A 24,953-nucleotide genomic window follows, 5' to 3' on the forward strand; every position below is an offset into this window, starting at 1 on the left:
TCGGCAGATGCCGGCGGGCGAAAACAAAGCTGCTGGGTGGGTGGTCACCTGGCGACCGGTCCTCAGGGGCTTTCCCTTGCCCCAGATGGTCAGCGAGGGTCCTGGTCGCAGTCTCTTGGATCGCTTCTTGCTAGAACGCAAGCAAGCTTCCTCGAGGGGTGGCGGCTCCAACAGCGGCTCGCCTCACAGCTGAAGGTGCAGGCGGACGCTTCTTCAGGGCTTCTTCAAAGCCCCACGTTCGGGTCGCCACTTGCCGCGGCGGCGGAAAGCCCAGAGCACCGCGACTTCTCCAGAAGCAGCCTTGAGAAAGGCTGGCCCGAAGCGCATGTGAGCAGCTTCGAGCAGTCGAGTGATTCCAGCTCAGCTCAGTAATAGTATAGTGATTTCAGCTCAGCTCAGCTCGGCAGCAGCGGCGGCAGGCAACACAGGAAGCAGGGACGAGACAGCTGGTCCAGCGTTCCACCGAGGCACAAGCCTTTATTCAGGCAAAGCTTCGGCAAAGGGTGCCGGTAACAGCGAATCTCTCGAACAGAGGAAAACCCGGGATATTTATGGGGAAGGAGAGGGGCAGGGGGAAGCCCGAGATACCTGTATCGGGATGGGACAGCAGGGGGGAACACCAATGAAACACAACAGTTTAACATAACTAACTCAAAGACCCCTGGGAGCGACATTGTGTCGCTCTTACAGAGAAGTATCTCCTCTCCAGGGGAGGGCCAGTATCTCGGGCCCAGCGGGCTCCTCCGTACCCACAGCCCCTAGCAATTATTGTTTAACTTTTGTCAATTGGGCTAGGAACAATCATGCGAAAAAGTCTCATGGGCCAAATGGTACAAATATTTCTCCACAAAATTTGCTATATGTGCAAAATAATGATGCATACTGTGGCAATTGGTCTCACAAAGTAAATTCTAGCAGTACACCTCTACAATTATCACCTGGTATTTTTCTAATTTGTGGAGATCGTGCATGGCAAGGACTGCCAGCAAACATTTATGGAGGGCCTTGTTATTTTGGGAAATTGACACTGTTTGCACCCACACAGCTATTAGGAACCAAGAGAACCAGGTTACGAACAAAGAGAAGTGTGTTCCAATTAGGGCCAGAATGCAAAGATAAGGTTGAACTTTGGGAACGTCCTACAGTGATTGTGTCATCTATTTTTACACCTGGAGTATCTAGTGCCCAAGCTTTAACACAGTTACGACAATTGGCATGTTGGACAGGAAAACAGCTTAATGATACATCAAAGGTTTTGTCTGATTTGCTTTTGGATATGAACAGTGTTAGGCATGCTGTATTGCAGAATAGAGCTGCTATTGATTTTTTGCTATTAGCACAAGGCCATGGCTGTGAAGACTTTGATGGAATGTGCTGCATGAATCTTTCTGATCATTCAGTGTCTATTCAGGCTTGTCTTCAACAACTACAGAACAATATGAAAAAAATAACCATAGAAACAAATCCATTAGAGGAGTGGTTTCAATCCCTAGGTCTCACAGGATGGTTAAAAAATTTGGCACAAAGGGCAGTTGTTGTTGTATAGATCATTGTGATTATGTTACTGTTTATTCCTTGAATACTGCAATGCTTGCAAAACATGGTAAAAAAGGCTACTTCTACAGTTTTGTTAGTACAAAAAGAAAACAGGGGAATTATAGAGGAATGGTTAGCTAGCAAAGAACATGTTCCCATGCAGCAATTAGCTGAGAAAGAATTAGACAATAGAGTACAGTTAGTGTGAGATGTTGCAAAGTCAGGAAGACCTTGGTGATAACTGTTAACTGAGAACAGGATGCTGTGATCAGAAGAATGTGAATTCAGCGTAGATGAGCGATCACAGGAATGTGGAACTAGGTGAAGTTGACCTTAAATGAAATATCCAATAATGAGCTTGCTTTTGCACTATGTATGAGCCTTATTGATGTTATATAAGTGGTTTTAGAGTTACCAATAAATGAGACTTGCTGATCATTCATATTGAGTGCTGCAATTCTCCTGCTGAACTCATCACCTCCTCCACTGAAATCCAAGGCATCAGATGAGCCCCCATCCTCCTCACTTCCAACCTTGGTGCTGTTCAGCTGACAATGGGGAGGAATCCTACACTGGGTTGGGCTGGCAGGGAGTGCTGGGTTTTAGCGCTGGCTAAAATCACCAGTGCACTTACTCATTTCTTGTTGGGAGCTATGGATTAGGAGAAGGGCAAAACAGGCTTCAAACTTAAAAGGAATAACAAATTGTATTATCAGGCCCACAGGAATAAGAAAGGTCTCATCTGTGTAGTGAAAGGGTTCAATCTCACCCAGGTCAGGGCAGTCACGGTGTTGGATTTCAGGCTGTGCTGGGCCCCTCTCTCTGCCCGGTAGCCGCTGGGAGGGGAGGGGAGGCCTGGAGCCGTCGCTGCACGCCGGGGAGAGGGTTTAGTGTGGGCAAGATGTCAGCAGCCGTGGCCTGGCCCAGCCTGGGGCCGGGGTCCCGCAGCCTCCATCCCCCGCCCGGGAGCCGCTGGGGTCTGGCCCGGCCTCCCCCAGGAGCACAGGCCGTGGGCGAGCAGGGCCGGCCTCACCAGAGCTCCGTTACCTTCGGGGGCCGGAAGCAAAGAGGGCCAGTTCCCGGGCTGGTGGTTTTCAAAATGTGGATCATCACAGAGGCACATCTCATTTCTAAATGGTGCAAAATGTTGTCAGTTCTCAGAACTAGCCAGCCATTGGCCTGTCTCAGGCACAGAGGAAGCTCCCAGCAGCTTCTCTCAAAGAAATCACTTCTGTGCGGGGTGTCTTACTTCTTTCCCTAAATGTCAATTCCTCTCAAACTAACACACAGGGACATGGAAAGGTCATCTATGTGTCCTGCAATGAGCAGGGACATCTTTCAAGAGATCAGGATACTCACACCTGAGATATTTCCAGGGGTGGACCTCCTACCAGCTCTTGGAGCAGCCTGTGCCACTCTTGCCCCATGCTCCTGACCTACTCTGACCCTTTTAATTTAAAAAGTATTCCCCTGCCTTTGAAGCTCTTAGCTTGGAAAATCATGCTTTCTTGTTGTTTTCTTTTCCTTTCTGCAGCATCAGTTTATAGCATCAGCCATGCTTGGGTCCAGCCTGGCACCACTCATTGTTGCAGTGAAGAAGTGGAAGGAGGAGACAGGAATGCACCAATTTATTTAGAACTGTCTTCTCCACGACCAACTTAGAGTAGCACTGTAGAGTAGGATTGCAGAGTAGGATTATAGAGTAGGATTGTAGTGCAGGATTGTAGTGTAGGATTATAGTGCAGGATTGTAGAGTAGGATTCTAGTGTAGGATTGTAGAGTAGGATTATAAATAAAGTTTCTAAAATCTCAACTCCTTTGGAACATTTCTCTCCTTCTGACCCTGTGAGAAAGCTCAACATTTCCTCCTGAATTGTCAGTTTTTTCTTACAGGTGGAAAGTGGCATTGATGGCTTCTTTGGTATGGTTTCAAAGTGGGGAAGGCTCCTCTTCATTCATCCTCTCCAGACCACACTGCCTTTGGAATATGGCCAACTGGCCAAGTTTTGCCCAGCTCTGACATTTGTATTTGAGGCAGAAACAGCAATGGCATTTGCAGGAAAAACCAAAGGAGGAGCGGTGCAACGCAAACATCCTGTGCAGATGCAGGCTGTGCAGATGTGACTCAAGAACATTTGGGTTCCTGCCACTTGGATTTGTATCCCTAAGTGCCTAAGAGGAGAGAAGGGCAAAGAGCGGCCCAGGGCTGGTGCCCTGCCTGACCATTCCTGCTCTTCTGCCGCCTGCCCTGGAACTCCTGGCAATGGTCAGCAGTGTGTGCAGCACTCTGGGCACAGGGGGAAGGAGCCGGGCTGCTCCGCAGGCTCCAGCACAGGGCAGTGTCCTTCAGGCACGGCATTTCTGCCAGGGGAACCGAGGCCAACGTGAGGCAGTGACAGCAAGTCAGGGCACATCTGCACGAGCCAGTGCCTCACACAGCTCTGGGACCAAGCGCCTGCAATCCTGGAGCTCTGCACTGAGCCAGAGCAAAGGTGTGAAATGCAGAGGGTTTTGCAGAAATATTCAGGGGCACCAGGCCAGCCTGCTTTGTGCTCTCTGGGCCACAGCAAGCACTGTGCAATGCAGCTCGGAGCTGCTGGCAGAGAGGGACTATGGGCATGTGCCTGAGGCTTGTTCTTGAGTAGTGATTTGGGATGGAGCAGAAGGGTCTCAGTAGGCAATTTGTGTTTTCTTCATTAATTGCTGAATGAAAGACACAATGTGGCCTCACGCGGCAAGAGCACTTGCAGATCTTATGGACTATAAGTTTGTGTTGAATTCCCAGAAAAGGAAAGTGTTGAAGTGTAACAAATAAGGCTTTTGAATTCAGTTAGCTTCTGAGCCTTCATCCAAAATGACCACCAGGAGGCTGATGACCACCTCGTGCAGAGCCCTGCTACAAGGGCTTCCATAATCATGGAATTACAAAATATGAAGCTTAGGAAAGTAGAATGTGCCCATTAAGTTAAAAAAGTTTAAAATTTTGTCCTGTGCAAAGAATGGACAAGTGAGTTTGTGGTGGAGCTTTCCCCCTCACTCCTGGCATTGAATAAACAAATCCCTGCTCTGTAGGCCCTACACTATGGAGTACTGATTTCTTGACTACTTTTTGTGCATCGTAATCACACTGTGCTTTTCATTTTCTTCTTAGAACCTTCTAAGCATAAAGTGAGTTAGACAGTGAGTTGTGTACTGACAAGGCCGAAGAAACATTTCCAAATGCCATCCTGGGAAAGGAAAGGACGCGAAACAGTGCTGGGGAAGAGCGTCTCTCGCACAGCCCTCAGAGCTGCCACCATGCACAAGATGGCGGCCGGGGCTGAGGCGGTGCCACCATGCACAAGATGGCGGCCGGGGCTGAGGCGGTGCCACCATGCACAAGATGGCGGCCGGGGCTGAGGCTGTGCCACCATGCACAAGATGCCGACCGGGGCTGAGGCGGTGCCACCATGCACAAGATGCCGGCCGGGGCTGAGGCGGTGCCACCATGCACAAGATGCCGGCCGGGGCTGAGGCGGTGCCACCATGCACAAGATGCCGGCCGGGGCTGAGGCGGTGCCACCATGCACAAGATGGCGGCCGGGGCTGAGGCGGTGCCACCGTGCACAAGATGCCGGCCGGGGCTGAGGTGGTGCCTCTCAGAGCGCTCTGCAGCCTCTGCCAGCCCAGCCCCAGCCCCGGAGCAGCGCAGGGCGGGCAGAGCCCCCTTCCAGCCGTCTGCTTCAATGGACATTGACAGACACCCGGGCCACGGACACAGGCTGACACCTTTGCTCTGTGCACACAAACACGAACCAGACACTTGGGAACCTCGGCTGGCAGCATTTGCAGGGGAAAATACAAAGAAACTCCAGGGTTTGAATGTTTTCAAATAGAATATTTCATTTGCCAAAAAAAGGACCAAAAGCAGAAAGGGGCATCCCAGCCTGTTTCTTGCATGCAGGAATAGTGTCACAGTGACTGTGAGCTGATGAAGACGGAGATGGGATTTAATCCAAAGCAGATTGTGCAGTGGGTGCTCACCTGTGATATGTATCCCTCACAGTACCTATTTATTTGGAACACTAGGAAGATTATGAGCCTGGGCAAGATATTAACCCTTTCAATACAGAGATGAGACCTACAAACCTTGTTCATCTCTCCAGGGACAGAAAAGAACAGAGTAACAACACACAAAAAAACACCATAAAAACATCAAAGTCAGTAAAAACAAGAGTTAAATCTTAGATAGAAAAGGAATGAAGAAATGGCAATTGAAACAGAAATATTCTTTTAGTAAAACCATGGAAATAAACAATGATATATTAAAATATCTCCTTTAATTCATGAAAAAAAATATTAAAAAGTATTCAAACTGTAAATCTAAACAAAAGCATCCATTAAAGGAACCAAACAAATGTTAAACTAACTGTAATCCCATAAAAAGTGTGAACAGAAAAAAACCCAAAAAAACCAATAAAATGCCCTTTGCCCCCAGGGAGAGAAAAAAGAAAACTTCTGTTTCCAAAGATGATCACAAAAACAAACGAAGAAAACATTTGCCTTCAAACAACTCATCCTTAAAATAACACCCCATGAATTCATAACCCATAGACACACCTCTAGGAGGGCTGTAAAAATGAGAAAAATGTCACAATAGAAATTTTTTTTCCCAGATGGCTGCTTTTTGTAAAAATAAAAAACCACAAAAAACTTTCTTATTTCTTGTAAAAAAGTCTCCATGATACAATAAGAAAAAACTACTCTCCCTACAAAAACTAATGAAAAACTATTGTATAATGAATACTGTTTTAACATCCCAAGTTCTATCTCTATGTTGCCAGTTAAAAAAAAAAAAAAACCAAAAAGAAAAGTTATTCAGGAGAGGAAAGGTGTTCTGAAAGTTTTGTTCTAGTTTCTCATTCTTGTAGTCCTGTTAATAAAGTTTCTTTATTCCTTCTAAGTTTTAAGCCTGTTTTGCCCTTCTCCTAATCCACATCTCACAGTGAGAAATGAGTAAGTGCCCTGGAGATTTCAGCCAGCGCTAAACCCACCACATTATTTAGTGCTGTAGCCAAAAAAACTCAAATCAGCGAATCTCAGCCACTGCACCAGGCTGAAGCTGAGGATCCCCAGCCAAGCTCAGAGGGAGGAGAACACAGCATTTGTGGGATCCTTTCCAGTCTGACTTGCTTTAGCTGCACCCTGGGGGAGGAGAGAGCAGGAGAAGGGTTGGCTGAGTCCTCTCCCCTCTGCCTTGCCCTTCTCTGCTGGATCCTCAGTTCATCCCACACCCACCCCAAGACTCCATCCCCATCCTGCTGGTGCTGATGGGATTAAAGGAGATAAAGAGGAGATTAAAAAGATAGAGAGGAGAGAAAAAGAGAAGTTTAAATGCAGCTTGAATATGAAAGAAATGCATATATTAGTGACTGCTGAGAGTTCAGAGGGAGCTGAAGGGTTTGGGAGGGGACAGGAGCCCGTGAAGGGCTCAGGAGCTGCTGCTGCCGGGAGGGAGGAAATGCACCAATGGCTCCCAGCAGAGTCTGTGCTTTGAGGCTCTTTCCCAAACAGCTGCAGGAGGGAAAGCAGCTGAGTTTGGAGGAAGAGTTTTCTGCTGAGGTTTCCTGTTTGGAGCTGTCACAAGCTTGAGCTGCTCAAGGGAAAGGCGGCTCTGCTTCCAGCAGGGCCCAACTGCACGGGAGCACAACTTGGTTCCCTGGCCCTGAGCCAACGGGCAGCAGCAGCTTCTGTTCCCTCCTGGCTCTTGTGTCATTTCCAGCAGCACAAGACACACCAAGAAAAGCTCCTCCAGAACAGGCCATGATCAACACAACCTGATTTCATTGCATGAAGGAGCTCTGACTGTCCCACGGGCTCAGGTTTGTTTGTCAGTCAACAGAGCAGGGAAAAGCACAGACACATTCCCTGCACAGGGAATTCACAGGAGGAAAGTGCAGCGCTGGAGGATGTGCTTGGATACAACGTTCCCACGGCAGTTTTGGGGATAAAATCGTCAGGAGAGAGAAAAGAAAAAGTCCTACCAAGGGTGGGCTGGGGAGGGCTGGTGCTTCCCGGGAGGCTCCCGAAGCTCAAGAGGACAAAGCCCAGACCTTGTCCAAGCTCCGAGCTGGGTCTGAGCCTGAAACCAGGGGGTGGCAGAGACATTGCTGCTGAAGGGCTTCAGATTGCCAAAGCTAAAGTGTCCAGTATCAAGGAACAACTTGAGGTTATGGAAGGCCCAGCGTCCACGCTCCATCCCCTCATTTCAAGCTGAAAGCAGAGCTCCACTTCTGACTCTGCTTTTCAATAATGAATGTCAAACTTCAACAAAATTCCCTTAGAAAGACCCCAGGAAGGTTCACACTGTGAGAGCTCACTCGAGGCAGCCCCAACTCCTACCCTGGTTCAGTCCCTGTCAAGCCCACTGTGCTTTCCAGCTGCTTTGCTCCAGCTCCCCCCAAATCACCATGAATTCCACTGAACTGAAACAAATCCAAGTCCTCGTGGGTCGGGATAAGGACAGGGAGAAGTCCCTCCAAACCTTCCTGCGAATCACCCCAGAGCCCTCAGCCCTCCATCTGCCCATCCCCGGGGCCTCCCAGTGGCTCCCGTGGCTCTCCCAGTCCATCCCAGCCCCTTCTAGTTCATCCCAGTCACCCCAAATGCCCCCCTGTTCAGGCTCGCTTCTCCGTTAACTGCCGCCTCTCAGCCAATCACAACGCGTGTTCTCCGATGACTCATCAGTTTCCGGGCAGATCCACAGACCCGAGAGCCCCGCGCACTTCATTCCCAGTCTCTCCCAGAGTCCCCAGAGTCCCTCCCACTCCTTTTTAGCCCATTCCCAGTCTATTCCGAGTTCATTCCCACTTCACTCCCAGACCCTCACCCTCTCTTCCAGTGTCCCAGTATTGACTCCCATCTATTTCAGTGCCACCCCTGTCCCTGTCAGTCCATTCCCGGTCCCTCCCAATACCACACCATTCCTCTCCACTTTCTCCCAGTTCCCCCCCAGCTCATCCCAGTGTGTATCCAATCTATCCCAGTTCCCCCAGTGTGTCCATCTCGCTGGTGCCCTCGAGCTCCCAGCCCGGCCCCGGCCGCCTCCTCTGCTCCCTGATGGATTTCTCCCCTGCCCACATCCAGCTGAGCTGCTCCCAGGGCCAGCAGCAGCTCTCGGGCCACGTGCTGGCCACTGCCGTGCTCCCCAGCAGGGACTGGAGCCAGCAGCTCCTGGTGCTGCTGGAAACCGCCCCCGGCAATGCGGGCTCAGCTCCAGCTGCCAGGTGGAGCACGTCAGCCTGGAGCACCCCCTGAGCCGGCACTGGGGCACGGCCCGGCCCCCACAGCGCCGGGGGCAGCGGGGGAGGCACTGGGGGGGCCCAGAGGGGGATTGGGGTGAGCTGGGAGGAACTGGGAGGGAGTTTGAGATAGACTGGTTTAAACTGGAAAAGGGATTGAGGTGCTCAGGATCGCTGGGAAGGAGTTTGGAGGATGTTGGGGAGGGTGGGATGGGGTTCTGGGGGTCCCGATGGACCCTGGGAGGGAGTTTGGGGGTGCTGGGTGTCATTGGGAGGGATTTGAGTGAACCTGGAGGAGCTGGAAGGAGATTGGGCATTGGAAAGCAGGGATTGGGATGAGGTTGGTTGTACTGAGAAGAGACTGAGAGGAATCTTGATGAGTCCTGGTGGGGCTGGAAAGGGACTGGGAGAGGGTTTGGGGGTCCTGGGGCAGTGGGGAGAAATTAGGAGGGGGCTGTGAGATCCTGAGAGGAACAGGAGGGGCTCTGGTGGGTCCTGGGGAGGCTGGGAAGAGACTGGCAGTGATTTACCAAAATAGCAATATTGATCCAGTATCAACATCAATCTGTTAATGGACAAAAAACCTCTCCAACAGTTTAAAGTTACAAAGTGGATGTTTAATCCCAGCACTGGGCGAGTGCGGGAGTCACCCCTTAATACACACTGCAAGTTGACAAAAGGTTCCAGTGTCTATTTATTTACAAAAGTCTTGAATATCCAAAATACTAATACATATTAATACTAATACATATTCATAATTCGAACACTTCCCATTCCCCACTTTGGACTAAAATGCACAGTAATGAGTTTAAAATGTCATTATGCCTGCGTGGTTGTCTCCCTAATTTGAGGAGGAGGTTCTTTTGGTGAGGAGGGGTCATCAAGAGATGAAGGAAAACCGCTCTTCCTCACTCTCACCTTTCTACCTTTACAATGGTTGACATTACAAATGACATTTGGTACAACTCCACTTTCCTCCCTTGTGACTTTTAAATGGGTTTCCAGATGTGAGGTCTGTGATCTTCCTGAACCCGTTGATCAGTTTCTCTTTTCTCATTATAAGCACATATAAACAAACATACAGTGACAAATAATTTTTTACCTCAGTCCGAGATTCATTATCTCAAATCCTGCTTCTCACATCATCATTAACTCTAACAAGCTCCAGCAAGGCCTATCTCTAGCTAAGATTTCTAATTTTTCTAAAATACCTCATTTTTTAAAATTAGTGACTCCAAAGGAGGTTTAGAGGATCCTGGGTGGGCTGGGAGAGACTGGGAGGGTGCTTGGAGGGGCTTCGGGTGTCTGACAGAAGTTTTGGGGGTCGTGACCCCTGCAGACCCCCCAGGGATGCAGTCAGACGCTGCCCACAGCAAGATGCTGACGGGGATTGCAGTCTCCATGTTGGGCTTTGTCTTCCTGGCACTGGGGCTCGGCTTCTGCCTGTGCAGGAAGGTGAGGGGGGGTACCGGGGGTCGTATCCTCCCCCCCCACAGAGTGTGTGTGCTCCCCTCGGGCCCCCAATCCTGATATCACCCCCTTTTCTCTGCCCACACAGCTCCTGAGGCAAAAGCTTCTGGAGGATTTAAAGTCAACAATTCCCACTGTCATTCTGTATCCTGCTGGATTTTCATTCCCCTGCTTTTATCCAGGTGCCCACAGGGAGCCAGGAAGATGTGGAGCCTCCCAGCCAGGTGTCTTCCCAACACGCATCACCAGGACCACGGATCACCAGGGCTCTGCCCAACGGGGGTCACTGGGGATCATCCAACGCCGATCCTCCCATGGGGGATGGAGCTGGAGCAGCGCACGAAGCTCTTCCCACACTCGGGGCACTCGCAGGGCTTCCTTTACTGGTGCCTCCCTTGGTGTCGGGACAAGTTACAGCTCTGTGAGAAGCTCTTCCCACACTGAAGACACTCGTAGGGCCTCTCCCCACTGTGGATGCGCCGGTGGACGGTGAGGTGGGAGTTTTGTTGGAAGCCCTTTCCGCAGTCAGGGCAGCGGAAGGGCCTCTCCTCTGTGTGAATCCGCTCGTGTAGGAGGACATCGGCGCTGCGCTGAAACCTCTTCCCACACTGGGGACACTCGTAGGGCCTCTCCCCAGTGTGGATGCGCTGGTGTACCCTCAGGGCGGAGCTCCACCCAAAGCTCTTCCCACATTCCAAGCAGGTGTAGGGCCGTTCCCCTGTGTGGATCACCTGGTGTTCCATCAGGTAAGAGGTGCTGGTGAAGCTCTTCCCACATTTTCCACACTCATAGGGCTTTTCCCCAGTGTGGATTCTCTGGTGATTCCACAGGCTGGACTTCCGGTTGAAGCTCTTCCCACATTCCCCACACTCATAGGGCTTTTCCCCAGTGTGGATCACCTGGTGCTGGAGCAGCTCAGAGCTCCACCTGAAGCCCTTCCCACATTCCAAGCACTTGTGGGGCTTCTCCCCCACTGACCTTCGGCTGGATCTCTGGCCGTGTTCCTGGCACTGGGGGGATCTTTCCTCCTCGCAGCTCCCTGGACTGGGTTTGCAGCCCCTCCTCGTGTGGGATCTCCAGGGCTTTTCCTCCTCCTCCTCCATCTGGACACGGTTCGGGAACATAAAATCCTGGTTGGGGGGAAATAAACAATAGGAGAGCACCTTGGACTGGGGGTTCCTCCTTGCCCAAGTTCATCTCAGAAAGTCATTGGGCATCTTGTGTCTGTAAGAGCCTCCTACACACCAAGATTCAGCCCAAACATCCTCCAAACATGAAAACAGATCAAAAAAAACTAATCAAACTACAAGATTCAACCAAAACCCCCTCCAGAATAGAAAGGTTCAGCCCCTGCAAGAAACCAAAGCACCAACATTTAGCACAATAAGGCTCAAAAATACCAATAGTCAGCCCCGTGAAAATGGTGGATCCCCCCCCAAGTCACCTGCTGCATGTGAGGAGGCAACGCTCCTGGGGCTGGGGCAGCAGCAGATACAGGGATAAACTTTGTGCTGCTTCCTTTTCCTGTTCCTCTTCCTCCTCCTGTGTGTTTGCTCGACCTCACACTCCTCTTCCTCTTTCTGCACAACCCCAGGTACATATTTTCACCGTTTTGTTCATCAGCCCTGCTTCTCCTTCCCTTCTCCTCCTGCCCCCAGGCCCAGCACCCACTGCCGCCTCCCTCTTCCCCCCCAGTCCCACAGCATCCCACCGCAGGGGCACGGATGGAGCTGGGCCAGCTCGGCCTGGGGCAGCGCTGGGCTCTCGGCCGCTTCCGCCCGCACTCGCTCCCCACTGCAGCCGCTCCCGCCACCACAGCGCGGGGGGGCCCGGCCTTGGCGCTCCCCCCTCCCACCTCCCCAAATTCCCCTCAAGGGGGGCGCCAAGGCCCGGGGGAGGGCACAGGTGGGCTCCAGCTGGGGAACGCTGGCAGCTGCGGCTCTGCCTGGACACTGATGAGTCATCAGCGCCGCGCGCTCTGATTGGCTCAGCCCTGCCTGAGCCCTGCGCCTGCACCAAGGGGGGACACCCTGCTCCAGGGGGGATGGCCCCAAAACGGGGGAACCCCAGCAAAGGAACAACAACAAAGGCTCTTTACAAACTGATCCCGTCAACCTCATTGCACATAGGGCCAGGGACGTGGACATAACGAAGGGACAGGAGGAGCCATCAGCTGCACAAAATGTTATTAATTGATGACACAGACTGCTGCTCAGCCAAGGTCCTGCTAAATTCATCAACTTCCAGAAGAACAACAAAGACTTAACACTGCCATCAATATCGTTAGCTATACAAAAGTGGGGTGCATATTAAGGGGGTATGTAGGAGGTGCATTGGGAAGTCTGTACCTCTCTTCAGCCAATGGGGAAAGGGAGAGGGAGATGTGACCAAGAAAATTAGGATGAAAAGGAGGCTGTGTCTGCCAACAATTGGAGAGACCCCATGGGAAATGTCCCAGGGCCTCAACCCTTGTTTATGAATGAAATTACTGTTACAGGACTCCTCTGTCTTCCTTGTGGACAGAAACCTCTGGGGATGTCAATCTTTCCACACACCTTGGGGCTCCTCCGCAATTCCTTCCACCGTCCGGGCCGGCGGGCACTGAGTGCAGCTGAAGGTGCCTCACCCAGTTTGGGGGATCGGCTCCCTCGGCTGGCGGCGGCACCGGGGATTGATTGGGTACCGGAGAGTGAGCAGGAGACAGACGAGGGACGGATCAGGGGGGCTCTCAAGAGTCGGCAGGGAGAGAGCACTGAAAATCTCAGCAGTGACTCCAGTGGCATCTTCGGGGAGTAAACATGGCAGGGCACCCAGGGAGGGGACAAAAGGGAAAGCCACAATGGGCTCCCAGCAAAAGGGATGAGGATCCCAAAATATCTCTCAAGGCTCCCTTGGGAGCATGTGGAGGTCGTTTGCACATTCTCCCAGAGGGAATTAAGGATATGGACACCCAGGGGGACAATAAGGGAAGTCCAGAAGGGATTTAGACAACAGGGGATGGATGGTGTTGGTGTGCTGGGAAGGGATTGGCTGAAGGGGAGTGTGCAGGAATGTGCTTAAGGCAAGAAGCAGCAGGAGGAATCTATGGGGTAAGAAAAATGATGATGGAAAAGAGGAGGAAGAGAAAAATACTGAGGATTGGGATGTTTTCAGAAGGGTCTTATCCTCAGAATTTGCCAGATGACCCAGATCCTTTGTATCCCAGTTTTCCAGTACAGGAAAAGAAGGAGGTCAGGATTTCAGGGGGTTTCTCTGAGCTGGGAGCGGCAGGAATGGGCGCAGAGCTGCGGCACCAGGAGCACGGGCTGGGGGCCTGTGGGGAGCTGTGGGGCCGGGCCGGGGCTGTGGGGCAGCCAGGGCTCAGCGCCGGGCGCTGCCTGACCCCAGCACCCCCCGGGCAGGGCCAGCAGTGGCCCCCGGCCCCCAGGAGGCTGCGGGACGCCCCGGCTGCTGCCCGGCCCCGTGGAGCTGCCGGCCCTGCCCGCCGGGGGGGCCGCCTTTGGACACTGCGGCAGGACAGGGACCGGCTCTGGGATACGGGCTGGGGAGGGGAGCCTCAGCACAGCCAGCACCAGGAAGGAACAGCTCAGAAATGGGGATTAGACCTGCAAGGATACAGATGATCTTGAAAGCATTTTGTGCTGGGTCCCTGCAGAAAGGAAGGATTTTGCAGAAAGCTCAGCAGCTGCCACAGGATGAGCACCCACAGGCACTGAGGGGGGCTGCAGCAGGGCCACAAGAAGCCCCTGCAGCACTTGCTCACAAAGGCTCAGCAGCTGAATGCAGCAAGGGATGAGCAAAAGGCCAAGCTGAAGGCAAAGTCCATGGCACAGTTCCTACAGCCCCTGAGGGATCAAGCCCAGGGCCCAAGGGGGCCCCAGCGCCCAGGGGACACCCTCGGCCACAAGCACCTGGCACAGGCATTGCCCTCCTGGCCAGGGGACAGCCCACCCAAACAGCCCCTGGCAAGGAATCAGCCTTCCAGCTGCAGGGCACAAGGACACTGCAAGCACAGACAGGAGCACCCTCAGCACCAGCAAGTCCAGCCCTTGATGGACACGGATTCTTAGCGCTCTCACAGCTCCCATTCCACCAGGGACCCACCACACTGCAGCCCTTGGGAACATCCAGGGTGGGGCTGGATCCAGAGGAGACCTTTCCTGATGGACACAGGGGCCTCTCCATCTACTTGGAATCTTATGCTTAAAGGTGTTAGGGAATATTTTAATAATTAAGGCACTTAGTGGGAAAGATGAGCAGGTGTGTTTTATTCAGTCACTATTAGCAGATGGGGGGAATGGGTTTGAAATGCAGGAGCTTTTATTTGCTCACATTTCTGATTGTAATTTACTGGGAAGGGATTTGATGGCTAAATGGGGAATGCAAATTAATGTTGCAAAAGGTGATACAGAGGCTGGTTCTGTTCTACCTCTGGGTCAAATGTCTGGCAGAGCCTAGGCTGAAGTGAACTCACAAGTGTGGGCAGCCCCAGGGAAATTGGCAAAATTAGATATGGAGCCTCTCCAAATTTTGCTGAAACAACCAGGACAAGAGGTGTTGAAAAGCAATCCCCTGTTCCAAGGGAGGGAAGGAAGGGCTCACAGCCTGTCTCTGAGTCCTGCTCAAGGCACGGCTTGGGGAGCCAGGGATGGCTCCCTAGAATGCTCCTGTCCTGCCAAACAAGAAATCCAATGGAATCCACAGAATGCTGCAGGACCCAAGAAGAAGAAATGAGATGATGAAACCGAGGCACCCCACACTCTCAGATCCTTACACCATCCTGAACCAGGTGCCCTCCTCACACTGCTGCCATTCACAACTTGATGCAAAAGATGCTTTCTGGGGATCTGCCCACTCCCAGAGGATGCAAACAGAATTCTGCCTTGGGCTGGCAACAAGAGGTAGAAGGGAAAATGCTCAAGACATGGACGGTGCTTCTGCAGGGATGCACGGAAGCACCGGCCTTATTGGGGCAAGCCTTGCAGGAAATATCAAAGGAATCGATCTCACCCCCAGGGACTGGCTTAATGCAGGATGTGGATGACTTGATCCAGTCAGGAGGACAAGGAGAAGAGGTAGAAGAAGCCTCTGTGAAATGGCTTCATTTTGAGGCTAAAAAGCAGCTTTGAGTAACTGAAATAAAAGAAAGGGCAAACAGTAGAGAAAATCATTAAATATTTGAGACCTATTTTGACTGAAGGCTTGTGGTGTATTGACTCATAAAGGGTTCAGGGTATCTCAGAAATAATGTTTCCCAGGACTAAAAAGGAGCTGCAGCAATTCTTAGGATTAACAGGGAATTGCAGGAGCTAGATTGTGGATTCTCTTTTGCAGACAACACATTTTGTGACTTCATTAGCCTCAGATAGCCACAATGTTATGGAGTGGATATGAGAAAGAGAACAAAACTTAACAAAATGAAAAAAATAAAATGATTGATGCCCCAGCCATGGCTCTTCCAGACTCAGAAATCTGAATTGGAAGGGAATATTAAACAGGCCACCCCTGAGCCTGCACTGAAGGCAACGCAGCAGCAGCCAGGGCTCCCCAGCGGGGGAAGCCCCTGGGCCTGCCCACAGATCCTCTGCTCAAATCCTCGGCCTGGGCACCCTCCTTTGCCATCTCCAGCCACTGCGGGACAATCCTTGCTCTCACTCTTGCAGCTTCAGCCCTTTCTGTGCCTGCCCTCGCCACAGCTGCTGGGGAAGGCACCGGGACAATTCCACTCTGCCTCTCAATTACACTCACACTCTGCCCTGCCTGGGATTCGATTCTGGCAAAACAGACCAACTTTAAAATGGCTTCAAATCTTATTTCTCTAAATGGACTTGGTTTGCATTTGCCTTGGGGAAAGGAATTTTAATGTTTCTTTTCCACCACTCAGTACAGATGAAATTAACATCTCAACAGACTGGGAATAGCCCAAAAGATTCTCCCCAAGATAACGACCATCAACAAAACATCAACACCCAGCAGCAAACATCAACCAACATCCACCCCAGACACTGCCCCAGGCACAGCTGGAGACACCTGGTCTGGAAAAGGCTGAGCAGGAAATCCAGGAGTGCCCACCTAATTCACATCACAGGCACAGAAATCCGGCTGCAACAGGAAACCAAATCCTAACAACTCCACACCTTCAAACCAATGAACATTAAACCAAGGGATTTCTATGGGGTCAGAATGTATACATTTAGAAAAATCTAGTCAAACTCATGTGTCATGGGATGCTTTTCTCTTCACACCCAGCCTAAGTGTGCATGAAATTATTCCTGTTGCACATTCTGGCCAGAATCAAGTAATGCCTCATTTCTCTAAAGACATTGTTGAAGAGTTTTTGCTTTTCACAGTTTCAGTGAAAAGATTACACTATTAGAATAATTTTTCGTAATAATTTTACTTCTATATTGTTGGTTCTATTTGGGCCAGTGCTGTGAGAATCAGTTTTTAGCCCTAAGAAAATAAAAAGAAAGTACTTGATTGCTTTCTAATTTCTCTTTTTATGTTTGTGTGTGGCCCATAGTGATGGCAAAATGATGGTATGAGTTATCTTATGTTCACCTTTAAGCTGCATTTTGAAAACTAGAAGAGCTTTAAAGGTGGCACTTTAACACATAAACAGTTAAAAGAATATTTTTTTTGTCAAAAAAAGAAAATCAGCAAAGAAGGAACCAGCAGCGAAGTGGGGAGAACACTTGAATCACCCACAGCTGCCCTGGAAGAGAAGCTTTGTTCCAGGCAGCCAGGAGAGGAGCTTTAGAAATGCAAATTAACACTGATGGCCCAAAGCCTGCACAATGGACCAGGGGCTTCCTACCTGGGGGGAACTGGCCTGATTCCCTCTGCCCCTCAGCCCAAGCTCTGCCTGCTTGCACAGATGGAATTTGCACAGCTAAAGGCACAGCCCATTGTGAGGATATCTGACTCTGCAGCAGAAATTGGTTAAACTGCAAAGGAAAACAGAAAATAGGGGAATGTTGTGAAAACTTCACTAAAACAAGATGGGGGGGAATCATCCCTGTTCCCACTCCAACATGTGCTGTCTCTGTCTATGTTATATAGGGTGTATCAGACCACTGGGGTTTATTTGCTACCACAAGTTCAGGGAAATCAGTTGGGAATCCAAGTACGTTATGATTTAATGAGAGAAAAGCTGACAACTGATGCAGCTCTGCCTGAAGGGAGCACCCAGAAATGGGGAAAAGATGAACGGCCACCGGAACAAATCCTGTAACACCATGGACCAGACCCTGGGAGCCCTGATGAATTCGTATCAGGTACCAGAGAAACCATTTCTCATTTCAATGGCATAATTAGATTACAGGATGTCATTGAAATAATAACCAACCAGACAGCTCCAGCTCCTGACCTTCCTCCCAACCAGTCCACTCAGATGAGGAACACAACATTTCACTATGGGTTGGGGTCAGATTACCTTCTAGCAGAAAAAGGAGAGGTTTGAGGAAAGTTAAATGATTCAAACTGCTGATGGCAAACAGATCAGCAAGGAAAAGGTACAGAAACAGATAAAAAAGGAAATAGCAAGGCAGCTCATGTTCAAACGTGGAAAGGATGGGAATGGGACACAGTTTTGTGCTTCCCTGGCAGACCATGGGTTAAACAAATGCTGTTTCTCCTCTCATGTGCTACAGCAACTCTCATCTTTTTACCATGCACCACACCTTGCTGAGTGCAGCTCATTCAGCAGCTGAGCAAGGGGATGCAGGTGGCAGCCAGGCCTCCTGAGCCACAAACGGCTACAAAAGGACAGAGAATGAGGGCACTGAGAGCAATCCCAAAACCTAAGAAGAACCAGGAAGAAAAAACAGAGGCAATGAGTGAATCTGCTTTGAGATGGGGCCAGGGACCTGTACATAAGGAAACAATGGGAGAAATCATCAGTTTCAGAAAATGTTACTAATTGACAAGGACTGCTGCTCAGACCAAGTCCTGCTACATTCCTCAACTTCCAGAAGAACAAACACTTCACAGAGCCATGCATTCTCCAGAAGCCCATCCGGCTGCGACCGTCTGCGCCGCTCACAACGTCCCTCTGAGAGAGGTAAGGAGCTTTTCGCTCTGCTCTGGTGCCTGCCAAGAAGATGCAGCGAAGGCTTCGCACGGTTGGGCTGGAGGAATTCCTGGTGTTGCCCAGGCGCCGTCTGTCAGACAAGTGTGAAAGCGTTGCAGGTTGGGCAGCAGTGGTGTGTGGTGCATTGTAACTGTAACATGGAGAAGCTTAAAGGGATTTGAGGTGGCAATGCCCCTATACCACGTACTTCTCCTTTGGGGTGCTTATTAGCACATTGGAAACAGGGAAACTTTGGGCAAGATTTACGTAAAGTTGATTGATTATTGTAATACATGGTGGCCAGGATATGACCTGGACTGTGGGGAAAAGTGGCCGAGAAATGGATCTTTGCAGTACAACACCATTTTGCAGTTGATGTTGTTCTGTAAGCCAGAGGGAAAGTGGGATGAAGTTCCGTACGTTGATTTGTTTTTCTATTTGCGAGACAAGCCAGAATGGCAGGCTGAGTGTGGATTGATGGCAGTTAAGGCACGTGTGAGTGATAAATGTGAGCTTTGTGTAAAAGGAAAAAGTTGTTTAGAGTACCTGGCATTAAAAGAAAGTTTTTGTCAGGGGAAAGAGATGGATGTTGATTTACAAGTGGTTTCAGCAGAACCAAAAGAACCCGATTCTGTTTTGTCTGCCCCCACTTCACCCAATCCTATTTCACCTAACCCTATCTCACCTAACCCCACTTCACCTTGCCCTCTTTATCCTCCTCTACTGCCTTCACCTGATCCTTCTTCTCCGGGAGATGATCAAAATCTAACCTTGATACAAGGAAATGTGAAAAATGCTGGGGAGGAAGACAGCAGTAGCGGGGTGATGATAATAAATCAGCGACACCGGTATCCCATCGGACTCGGTCACAGCTTGCTCCGGTTCTGGGTAGAATGGGAAAAGATTTGGGCAGACAAAGGTGGGCTGTGATTGCCCCCTTGAGACAAGGAGTAGGAGTAGAAGGGCCGGTGTTTGTGGAAGTTCCTTTTTCCCCTGCAGACTTGATAATTTGGAAACAATCAGCTGGAACTTAGAGAGAAAATCCTGATAAAGTAGCAGGGGTGGTAAAAATGATTATGAAAACTCAGAATCCAGATTGGGATGATATACAAGTAATATTGGAGAGTTTAATGGACTCTACTGAGAAAGAGATGGTGCTTAGAGCAGCCAAGGAGAAGGTGAGAGATGATCTCAGAACTGGGGTGGTGACGACGACTTTAGATGAGAACTTTCCAACCGAGGATCCAGGGTGGGATCCCAATGCCTTTGGGGACATGCGGAGGCTGAAGAGATATCAAGAGTGGCTGCAGACAGGGGTTTGGAATGCTGTACCTAAGGCTGTGAATTGGTCTAAATTGTATGAGGTAAGACAGGAAAAGAAAGAATCCCCTGCTGCATTTTTTGAAAGGCTTAAGGAGGCAGCAAGAAAGTATACAGATCTTCAACTAGAAACAGAACAGCGAATGTTCAGCTTGCGTTCATTTTTCTTGGCCAGTCGCAGGATGGTATTAGGAGAAAATTGCAGAAGTTAGAAGGAGAAGATTCAAGGAATTTGAATCAATTACTTGAAGTGGCTTGGAAAGTATACAATAACAGGGAAAAGGAAGCTAGTAAAAAGCAGCAGCAAAATCTTTTGGCAGTGATCCAAGGAAGAGAGAATCCAGGTTTCAGAGGTCACGGCAGAGGTGGTCATGGGCTGGGGAGGGGCGGACTTGGCAGAGGACGAGGGGGATGGGTTTTGCCAAGATTGGGGTTAAATCAATGTGCTTCTTGTAGACAAGAGGGGCACTGGAAAAATGAATGCCCAAATTGGTTTAACCAGGGCAATCAGTTCAATCAGAATCAAGATGCTTCCAAATTAATGGTGCTGGGGGAGTACAGCAGCTGACTAGAATCGGAACAAAAACCAATACCAGAACCTTTAGTAACTATACAATTGGGAGATAAAGAAGTAAAATTTCTGGTGGATATGGGGGCTACATATTCTGTGCTAAATGATCTAAAAGGGCAAACTGGAGACAAAACAGCAACAATAGTTGGAGCCACAGGGAAGGAGGAGAATCGACCATTCCTGCAACCCCTGGATTTGTGCTTTGGAAACAAAGTGTTAACACATGAATTTTTAGATATGCCTGAGTGTCCAATTCCACTTTGAGGATGAGATTTATTAGCAAAACTTGATGCAGTGATAACTTTTGAAAACAGGGAGCTTTTCATGAAAATACCTGAATCAAAGACAGGACAAATCTTAATGGTAAAAAAAAAAACAGTCCCTGCTATCTCTCGGGAAGCAGAGGATGCAGTAATTCCCTCTGTATGGGAAACAGACATACCAGGAAAATCTAAGTTGGCACAACCAGTACATGTAGAATGAAAAGAAGGAGAAAAAGCTGTCCAGGTTAAACAGTATCCCATAAAGCCAGAAGCACGGCAAGGAATAGTAAAGATTATTGAAAAGTTTTTGAACTACCAAATTTTAGAAGAATGTGAATCAGAATTTAATACATCGATATTTCCAGTGAAGAAACCAAATGTTGAGCACAGACTAGTACAGGATTTGAGAGCAATAAATGGAATAACTCAAGATACTTACCCAGTGGTAGCTAATCCATACACATTGTTGACATCTGTGAAAGAGAAATAGAAATGGTTTACTGGAATTGATTTAAAAGATGCCTTTTTCTGCATACCCCTTGACAAAGAAAGTAGGAAACTGTTTGCCTTTGAATGGGAAAATCCAGACAATGGAAGGAAAACCCAGCTCACCTGGACACGACTCCCACAAGGATACAAGAACAGTCCAACCCTATTTGGAAGCCAGCTGGCGAAGGAGCTGGAGATTTGGAACGAGAATGGGCAAGTACCAAGAGAACAATACCTGCTGTTACAGTATGTTGATGTTATACTGATAGCTACAGAAGAGAAAACAACCTGCAGAAAGGTAACAATTGAAATTTTAAATCAGCTGGGAATGGGAGGATATAAGGTGTCTAAAGAAAAGGCACAAATTGCAAAACAGACTGTGATTTACCTGGGATGTGAAATCTCACAAGGGCAATGTAAGCTGGGGACTAATCATATTCAAGCTATTAGTGCCATTCCAGAACCCCAGAACCTGCATGAGCTGTGAGTTTTCCTTGGGATGACAGAGTGGTACCACCTGTGGATCATGGACTATGGACTAATTGCAGAGCCCCTGTATGAAGCCCAGAAGACACAACTGCTTACCTGGGGCAGACCACAGAAGGAGGCCTTCCTCAGACTGAAGGAGGCATTGACAACAGCTCCGGCGTTAGGATTGCCTGATTTATCCAAAGATTTTCAGCTGTTTGTGCATGAAAGATCACACCCAGCACTGGGAGTGCTGACCCAACATTTGGGAAGCTGGAAAAGGCTGGTAGGTTGCTTTTCCAAACAACTTGACAACGTGAGTGCCGGATGGCCTTCATACCTGTGGGCAGTTGCAGCCACTGTGATGCTGATCCAAGAAGCCAGGAAACTCACGATGGGTAGACACACAGATGTCTATGTGCCACACATGGTGACCACTGTTTTAGAACAAAAGAGGGGCCATTGGCTATCTCCAAGCAGGATGATGAAATTCCAGGTAATCCTGACTGAGCAGGATGATGTCACACTAAAGACAGCTAACCTTCTGAATCCAGCTTTGTTCCTAGGTACCACAATTGAAAAAGGCCCACTGGAACACGATTGTGTGGCAGTGATAGAACACACCTGTTCAGCCAGAGCAGATTTGAAAGATGTCCCACTGGAACAGGCAGACTGGAGCTGTTTACAGATGGAAGCAGTTTTGTGGAGAACGGGACCAGATACGTTGGATATGCGGTAACAACAACAGGTGCAGTGGTGGAGGCAAAGGCCTTGCCAGCAAACACATCTGCCCAACGAGCAGAACTGGTTGCTTTAACCAGGGCATTAGAGATGAGTGAAGTGAACAAAGTAAATATCTGGACTGATTCAAAATATGCTTTTGGAGTAGTGCATGTACACAGGGCACTGGGGAAAGAAAGAGGACTGCTGTCTTCTCAAGGCACACACATTAAACATCAAGATGCAGTCCCGCAATTAATAAAAGCAGTACAAAACCCCGAGCAAGTAGCAATCATGCACTGCAAAGCTCACCAATCAGGAAACTCCAAAATTCATGAGGGAAATCAGAAAGCAGACTGGACAGCCCGACAAGCTGCTCGAGAAGCTCAAACTGCAGTGCCATTGATACCTTTAGAAACTAATGTATCTCAATTCAATTTACCTCCAGAACCAAAATATTCAATAAAAGATGATAAATTGGGACGCTCACTGAATGCACAGAAGAATTCAGAAGGGTGGTATGTGACTACACAGGGACAAGTAGTGGTACCCTCCTTGATAAGGAGAGAAGTTCTACAAATTACACATAACAAATGTCATTGGAGTGCAGAGACATTGGTGAAATTGTTAAAACAAAATTTAATTTCAGTACGGATGTTAACAATGGCAAAATCAGTAATGCCAAAATGTGAAATTTGCTTAAAGAACGCTCCAGTGGCTAGACGACAGGTACAATTAGGGAAAATTTGGGTAGGAGTAGAACCAGGAGATTATTGGCAAGTAGATTTTGCAGAATTACCAAGAACTCGAGGATACAAATATCTATTGGTAGGGCTTGACACATTTTCAGGATGGCCAGAAGCTCTTCCCTGTTGCACAAATCAAGCAGAGGAGACAGTCAAGTGGTTACTGCAAGAAATCATTCCAAGATTTGGGGTGCCTCTAGGAATATCATCAGATAGGGGCCCACATTTCACAGCCACAGTAGTGAGGGAGGTGAGTAGGTTACTGGGAATAGCTTGGGATCTCCATACACCATGGAGACCCCAATCCAGTGAACAGGTAGAGAGGATGAATCAGACATTGAAGAGGCAAATCAGCAAAATATGCCAAGAGGCTAAATTGCAGCAGCCACAAGCTTTACCAATAGCACTGCTGAGGATTCGGATAAAGCCTAGAAGCGGGATGTCAGTCAGTCCTTATGAGATATTGGATGGGAAACCATATGAATCCCCTCAACCTAATCCAAATGTACATGTTACAGGGAAGCAAGAGGTGTAGAATTATGTTCTGTCTCTTGGAAAAGCTCCAGCTCGACTTCGGAGCACCCTTGTGTGGAATAGGCCGCTGACTCTTGAGAATCCAGTTCATGACATCCCCCCGGGAGATGAAGTGTACGTTAAAAGCTGGAACGAAGAACCATTAAAAGAAAGGTGGAATGGACCCTATCAGGTACTGTTAACTACCTTGACAGCAGTCAAAGCAGCTGGACTGGATCCCTGCATACATTACACCAGAGTGAAGAAGGTTTCCCCTGCACTGTGGACTGCACAAACTGTAGGGCCAACAAAGCTGCAGATAAAGCGGGTTTGATTGTTTCAAATGTCTAGGTTGCTAGTGACTGTAATGGTGATTATTTTATGGCCTTTAGTGCCATCAGCTGGAATCAATGTTACCTTGGGATGTGAAATGCAAAAGGATCAGCTGACAACTCTTCATTTTAGAATGAAGAGGGATGTGGGGGTGCAGCCAGAAACACAAGTGATAAAAGTCTCTAATACTATTCAGGCAGAAAATGGGATGATTGGATTAATTCAAGATTTTGCCAACACGCAAAACACCAGCAAAATAACTGCCTGTCTGCCTATACCAAAGGCAGCAGGAGACCAAATAAATTGGGGAATTATAACATCAAAATTACCTGAAATACAAAAGAATAAAAATGAAAATGTGAGCTGTGTATTGCAAATAGACTACGAGTACCAAAATAAGACAGTGTTTGAAAATGCTGTGAAGCCAAAGTATTCATCTACATGGGATTGTCATGAAAATGCAGGAAAGTATGAACCAAAACTAGGCTGGGATGGGGGATTAGGGAATTATGGATGGTGTTATGAAAAGGTAGCAAAGGTTATTAAAGAAAAGATTCCTGTGTTGAAGTGGAAGTGTGAAGGACAGGAAGGAAAAGATTGGGCTGAAGCTTGGGACAGTGCATGGTCAATGAGTGTGCTTCAGAAATTCCAATCTATGGCAGATAGCCCTTGGTGCATTAAGTGGGAAGGCTCTGAAAATGAAACAGATCCAGGGGTATGGAACACTGCAACCAGTAGTAGAATGGAGGCAGACAAAGTGAATTGGTGGGTATGGAACAAAACCTATGACTGTACTTCTGATGATGAAGAAATAAAACAAATGCCACCACTCGCGGTAGCTCTGCAAATTGGATGTGCCTGCAGAGGAATCAAACATAAACAAGGTGAAATAAATGACAAGACAGGACAAGTGATCCAAAAGGTAATATGGAGCACAAGTACAATTCAGAGTCCAGGCCAATTTGTAAAGGCAGCAAGCGATGGCACCTGGACAACACATTTACCTGTAGGTGAAAAAGTAAAAGAGATTACTTTAGGCCTCCCCACCTTATGCCCAATTTGGAAAACGTCCCCATTCAAGGGAGAGCATGAACTTCTGCAAATAAGGACAAGACGAGAAGTTCAGGAAAACAAAGCTGAAGATGAAGAAAGATGGCAGGAACCCTCCAGTAG

The 24,953-nt window shown here is 48.8% G+C and overlaps 1 protein-coding gene, 1 long non-coding RNA gene and 2 pseudogenes across 2 annotated transcripts in view; 2 read left to right on the top strand and 2 right to left on the bottom strand.

The window, feature by feature from the left end:
* LOC131588582 (zinc finger protein 239-like) overlaps positions 1–24,953 on the bottom strand; it is a 93,998-nt gene that overhangs the window by 66,953 nt on the left and 2,092 nt on the right. Inside the window, exon 2 of the mRNA XM_058857534.1 lies at positions 20,951–20,984. The gene's annotated coding sequence lies outside the window, so the exon portion shown is untranslated. The remainder of the gene's footprint in view (positions 1–20,950; positions 20,985–24,953) is intronic.
* The window catches only part of LOC131588644 (class I histocompatibility antigen, F10 alpha chain-like), a 196,718-nt pseudogene that overhangs the window by 42,125 nt on the left and 129,640 nt on the right, over positions 1–24,953 (top strand).
* Positions 10,344–13,588, bottom strand: LOC131588577 (zinc finger protein 239-like; annotated as a pseudogene).
* Positions 11,425–24,953, top strand: part of LOC131588649 (uncharacterized) — a 131,956-nt gene continuing 118,427 nt past the window's right edge. Inside the window, exon 1 of the long non-coding RNA XR_009279620.1 lies at positions 11,425–11,506. This is a non-coding gene — a long non-coding RNA (uncharacterized LOC131588649). The remainder of the gene's footprint in view (positions 11,507–24,953) is intronic.

This window comes from Poecile atricapillus, chromosome 26 (assembly GCF_030490865.1).
Source record: "Poecile atricapillus isolate bPoeAtr1 chromosome 26, bPoeAtr1.hap1, whole genome shotgun sequence".
Classification (NCBI taxonomy): Eukaryota; Metazoa; Chordata; class Aves; order Passeriformes; family Paridae; genus Poecile; species Poecile atricapillus.